Genomic DNA, 6,958 nt, shown 5'->3' on the forward strand with positions numbered 1-6,958 from the left:
AGAGTTATTACCTTAGCACCAGGCTGGATCTACGAAGTTCAGATTCCTCTAGGTGGGTGTTGTTTGGATCTGGTTGCTGTGCTCCACTTTTTTCTGCTGCAGTGGTTAGAGTTGAACCCTTTGTGTCCTTCTGGCAAGATGTTCTGCTCCTGAATCAGCTGGGTGGGTCTTGCCTCTAGCCTCTTTGCAGAGAGTTCTGCTGAAGGGTTCCTCACTGGGCCTGTGCTCTGGGTCTATTCAGGATCTGAGGGCCCTTGGTCATGTCAATCACTTGCCAGGCCTGTGCTCTGGGTCTATTCAGGATCCCATGCCCCAGTCCTCTCACTCACTCACTGGGCCTGTGCTCTGTATTCAGCATCCGGAGGGCTCCAGGTCATCTCACTCCTTTTTTTTTTTTTCTTTAGGGAAGAGTCTAGAGGGCCTCCCTACTAGCTCAGGAATGTTTTAATTTAAGTTTTCTGGAGAACTGGAGTCAATAGATGAAGTATGGTTGAAGAAAAACAATGTCTTTTTTACATATAAATGACTTTATAATTAATTTTTTCTATTTACTTTTGAACTGTGGTAAGATTTTTAAAAAGATTTTCATTAGTGCATGTTTGTGGTATACAATAGGCAACTTCCTTGTGGGAAGCTGATGTGAGTACATGACACAACTCAGTGCTTTTTTCATTATTTGTCCTGTTCCTCCTTGCTTCTCTTCATCTCTATCCTTTTCCTATTTGAGAAAAATCTATCTTGTTCTTTATTTTATCTTTTATTTTACTCTTTGTTTATAGTTTGATTTTTCATATGAGGAACACTTGCAGTATTTCAGCTGTGTGTGTGTGTGTGTGTGTGTGTGTGTGTGTGTGTGCAATAGTGTAGCACAGTAGAATGCTCCCAGGATATATGGATACAAGGGAAAAGCAGTGGTGATGTGGATGGGACTTCTAGGAAGCTCAAAGCAAAAGTAAAACAAAAGTGAAAATAATTGAGAGAATAGATCAAGGAGATAAGCTGGTAGATGTCACTCATTCTTATGAGATGGATCATTGAACAACTGGCTCAATTCTAAAGAACAAGGATAAAATCATGAAATATATTACATTTTTATGATTTATATTGTATATTTGTATCAAATGTGCATAAGACTTTGTTGAACTTCTAATGAATCTGACTTATAAATGTTCTCTGAGAATGGAAATCCTTCTGAGTCAGGGGCTTACTGTAGCTAGGAAATCTTTCTTTCTTATTCTGTAGGTTGTTTCCTCACTCAGCTGGTTTTTCCTTTTGTTGTGAAGAAGCTTTTGTATTTGAGTCAACTCTATTTACTGTTTCTTTTTCTTTCTTTCTTTCTTTCTTTCTTTCTTTCTTTCTTTCTTTCTTTCTTTCTTTCTGGTTTATATTTAGTACAGTGTCTACAGGGTCTCACTACATAGATCAGACTTGTGGTGATTCTCCTGTGTTCAGCCTTCCAAGTGCTGGGACTACAGGCACTTGCCACCATGCCCAGTCTCAATCTGCATCTCAGCCTCTCCTGGTGGTGGGGCCAGCATAGCATGCTGGGGATTGAACCCCAGCTGCTGTGCTCTGCCTAAGCAGGTGCTTTAGTCTGCTGAGCTATCTGGCCACCCTGTGATTCTTGATTTTATTTCCTGTGTTATTGGAATTTGTTTCACAAAATGCTTACACCCATCTCAAGAATTTTATGTATTTTATCTTCCTGTATGTTAACTATACCTGTTTTAACATTTGGGACTGACATGCATACTGATGTAGGCTATGGGGTGAGGGTTGAAGCAGACTGTTGGGTTTATTGTCAACTCTTTGTGGGCCCCACCATTTTTCTTCTGGAGGGCAGGCTCATGTCCTTCCTGGCCCAAGTTTTACTGTCTCAGGAGGCTTCTGTCTAGTGTGTGCCCTCTCCATGGCAGTTTCTCCATTTTCTCTCACTCAGTCACTTCAGATAGGTAACACTGGAATCCCTGAAGCTGCTGGCCAGTTCCTACATTTTTACTTTACCTACTGGCCCTCTGGGCTGACATCTTCCCAGGAAGTGTCTTTATCTATTATAGGTCAGTGGGTTATCCCACCTCTCTACTTCCTTGTGTCAAGAGAAAACAAAATGTAGAGTTTGTATGGAGGTGAAAGATGACATGCCACAGGCAGTGGCCAGGGCTTTGTTGCTCCTATCATGGGCAGAGGCTTTGCTGTTTGTTACTCCTGTTGGCATCTGTTTAAATTGAAAACAAGATTCTAGGAAAAGGTTCATTACCATTAACTACTCTCAAAATAATCTCTCTTGCTTCAAATACACTTAGCCTGTTGTTCCTGCTACTTTCAGAAGCAGTTCTGGAAGTCTTTCCATGAGCACCTTTAACTGTACTGCTATGGCTGCCTTGATGTTCTGGATCAGTTCAGACCATTTACAACATGGCCATTTTGACCTTGAAGAATATGATATTATTTGTATCATATTTATATATGAATATGTTTTATATAATATATTTATATATGCTTTGTAGTATATAATTACTTTATATATGGTACATAATTATTTTTATCTTATACATTACATATAATATTTCAATGACTTTTTTTCTGAAATGTAATTTTCATTCAACACATCAAAGACAATATTGATTAGTATATTATATATATTTTAAAAAGTTTATTACAAAACATTAATTCTCCTGACCTGGAGCCTGAGAAGTCCCATGATTTGTGGCAAAGTTGCAAACTGTAAGATTCATTGGTGGAGTTCCGATCTGAGCACAAAGACCTGATAACTAGGAAAGCTGATGAAATGAGTTCCTGTCTGAAAGGTGACAGGCTGGGTCCTCACTTCAGCCCAGGTATGAAGGAAGGAAAAGTGTGATGGCCTACTCACTCTGCAGGAGGAATTCCCTTGTAGGAAAGAATCTCCCTTTGTGATGGAAAGGCCTTGTTGTTCTTTCTAATCATCCTTCAACTGATCAGATGAAGCCCAAACAGTATTTGAGACAGCAATATATTTTCCAAATTTTATGGATTCAGCTGTCAGTTTCACTTAAAAACACACCCGTAGACACAGTGATAACAATATTTGGCCAGGTATCTATCCATCCCTTGGCCAAGTCAAGTTGTCACATACAATTAATTGTTTTAAGGGTTTTGCCATTTTTTCATTTTGCAACTATTGGAAGAAAGGTTCTTAGACTCTTATATGTGACTAATTTTCTTAGCTTATTTTAAACTTTCAGATTATTGCAGACATCAAAAATGAAAGTGGAAGCACAGATATTTGAAATCATCAGATTGATTTGAAGGAGGGACTTACTACAACTGAACCATTTTGTGTCCCTTATTTCTTGTTTACTCTGAAGTAGAAGGAAATAAACCAGCATCACTGCACATCAGCTAGAAGCAATAGTACTGTCAAGCTCTTCAAAAAGATATGGCTGGGAACCAAAAGTGTCAAAGAAGAAATAGGAAAATAATCATGATTTTCCTAAAGCAGTTGACATTTTGAAATCTATATTTCTCCACAGAGAAGTCCACATGGCTTCTGTAATCAAAATTATTCTGAATAGGGGAATGAAAAAGGGGAGAATGAAGTACTCAAATCTTTGTTATACTCAATTCCAAGTGAGTGATGCTCACAGAAGTAGAACTTAATATATGACCAGAGAACATATACTTTGGAAATCTATACTATTTTATATCCTTATGTAATTAATTGTGGATCTTCCCCCCAAGGAAATCTAATTTAAATACTTGAAATAAAAGTTTTTTCACAGAAAAGCAAATATCAAAATGTTAAAATTCATCGCAGATGTATTTGTCTAATTAAAAAGGAAAGCCAGAGCCCAATTCAATTAAATTCATTGGACCATTCAACACCATTTATTTCCTACATGAGTAGCATTATTTCATGTAACTGAAACATGTATATTAGATAAAGAGAGAGAGAAGGAAAGAGAGATACAGTAATATGAGGAAGACATTTATGCATACTACAATATAATAAACTATTTGCATCTAATTGTTATAATGGTTTTGTTGAAAGATAGAAGTGAGAACCAGGGTTACTTTACTACTTACTGAGAATAAAATTATATGAAGCAAGTAGAGAATAAGATTGCTTCATTCATATTCTCAGAAAGCAGTAAGTTTCACATGCATACACAAGTCAAAGTAACACTGAGAAGTTTTAGGGTTTATAAAGACCAGGTGGATCCTCAGTGTAATGGTTAATACATTGGGTCAACTTGAGAAGTACAGAAGTTTCCTGTGGATAACCCACTATTATTATGGACTGCTGGACTGTGTTGGATTGTTTTGCTGAATTCAAGCATCTATAGTATCTAGATGCCAATGAAATACCCATGTCTGACAGGACTAAACAAAAAAGGGGATACAAAGGAAGGACTATTTTGCATCTGTATATATAGAACGGTTAGGATAGATATACAGATACTTTCTCTTAATTCAGTGAGAAGAAAGATTTGCACTAACAGTGTTCAGACAGGATATCCTGTCTGCATCTTGTACTATGGATAACCACTAAGAAGATAACAATATACAATGTATTAATTATTGAAACTGTCCTATTAATCGGTTTTGAAACTGTCTTATTGCTATTTGTTTCTCAATAAAAAAATTAAAAAAAATAAAAAGAGAAGTACAGAAGTTTAACTAAATAACTCAGCAGGAGGCCAGGTCTTCACTTTGTAAACACCCTGAGCATTTGTAAGAGGAGGGCAGGGAGGAGGTGTGAGTGCTTCACCCCCCAGATGATGGTAGCTTGCAAAGGATATAAGGAATGAAAAGAGGCTTGCATTTTCCCTTTGGTGTTTTTTTCTGTCTTCTGCTGCCTTGAACTGCTGCCCTCTGCCAAGCCACTCTGCTTCAGAGACAGCTGATTATGGATTGAAACTTCTATCCACTGTGAGCTAAATAAACTTTTCCTTCCTTAATTTTGAGCATTGGGTGTTTTGGGTAAGCAATGAGAGAAAAATAGCTAAAACACACAGTCTTACAAAGACCATTTAGAAAGTATAAACATGTAGCCAGGTGTTAGGCTCACAACCATGGGCCTTGCTCCAAACTTAGAAGTAGTGCCCTTCCATGTATACTTGCCTACAGCCAATGTTGGTTTTGCTTTGGCCACTGAAGCTATCCAAGTGAACTGGGAAGAGTCTCACCCACTTGAGGGGTAGAAAAAAAAAATCCACTGACCCTATGCCTAAGAGTGAATCTTAACTGGCCCCATGCTTCAGTGCTAGGCCAGGTCAGATGGGATCTCAGAGTAGCTTTCCCACATAAAGAACTTCTAGAAGATATCCCTACCTATTTGCAGGGTAGATTTACTGAATGTGGACCTACTTTAGATCTTGAAATGTCCCTGTAACTCAAGTCTAGCTGCTTTCAGCTATAGTTTGATGTGCAGTTTGCCTTTTGAGAAATCTGGAGGACAGTGAATCCATCTGTACTCCTGCAGATGGTTCTGTTGATTCCCTTACTCTGAAGATCTTGAAATAACTCTTGGAACTCAGCTGTAGCCACTCTCAGTTGCATTATGAGGGCAATACTGCATGTCTAGGGACCTATCACAAGTTACATTAATCCAAATATAAGAAGGTCAGCTCTGCAGACCTTCCTCTTGACTGTGAATCTTAAAGTAGCCTCAAAATGTAATTCCATCATCCCTAAGACACAGTCCTGGTAGAGTATTGCCTGAACACAGCCCTACATAGTGATCCAGTAGGAGCTTATTCAGGCACCTTCAGGCAACTACATTTTTCTATCCACCTGGAAACGGGTGTCTGGTCTGAGGACTCTGAAGTGGACCTCATCCCCATTTAAGCCCTATTGACCAAAGTTCTGGTGGCAGTCCAGTTCATCCAAGGTCAGGTAGGATTGGTGCCCACGTGAGGTCCTAGTAACAGAGCTCACAGACCTGTCCATCATGGGACTCACTGGACTCAGCAGCAGCTACTGGCTCAGCTCCAACTCCACTTGACTATGAGCTCAGAGGCAGCCCATCCTGTGGAACCCACTCACTAAGAGAAATCTGTCTGTGGATATCAGCCTGGAAAGACCATGAAAGGTGCATTTCTGGCTTCATATATAGAGATGCTAATTCAAATCTTCATGGATAGCAAAGAATCAGGCAAATGTGTTGTCACCTAAGGAAACTAATAAAGGAGTAAAAACCAATTTTAAAGGAGCTAAGGGGCCACAGATACAGTTCAGCAGTCTAAGCACCTGCCTAGGGGAGTTCAAGGACCAGAGTACGATCCCTGGTACCATGTGCTATGCTGGTTCTGCCCTGGGTGTGCTGAGCCAGCCATTGAGACTGGGCATGTTGGCACATGCCTGTAATTCCAGTGCTGGGGAGGCTGAAACAGGAGGATCACTACAAGTCCAAACTGCATATTGAAGCTTAATGATATTATTACCCTATACCATAGGCAGTTGAGCTTAACCTCACTATCTGTCTGAATATCAAACATCTTAGACATAACATGGAACATGTATTTTCCATCAAGTATTGATATGCTAAATTTTAAATCTCTACAGAATGTGAAGAAAAAATAAAAAAAATAGGAATAGGAATAAACAGTTACATAAAGCTAAACAAAAATGGGGATACAAATGAAGGACCATTTTGTATCTGTATATATAAAATAGTTAAGATAGATATACAGCTACTTTCTCTTAATTCAATGAGAAAAAAGATTTGTACTAATGGTGTTTGGACAGGATATCATGTCTGCATCTTGTACTATGAATAACCACCTCAAACAATGTACAATGTATTAATTATTAAACTGTCCTACTAATCAGTTTTGAAACTGTCTCATTGCTATTTGTTTCTCAATAAAATTAATTAAAAACTGCATAGTCAGACCCTGTACCAAGTACATAAAATTAAAAAAAGTTGAGATCTATAAATTGCTTGAAAAATTCAAATATCACCTTCAAAAAGGTC

Source organism: Octodon degus, unplaced genomic scaffold (genome assembly GCF_000260255.1).
Source record: "Octodon degus isolate 3935 unplaced genomic scaffold, OctDeg1.0 scaffold00333, whole genome shotgun sequence".
NCBI lineage: Eukaryota > Metazoa > Chordata > Mammalia > Rodentia > Octodontidae > Octodon > Octodon degus.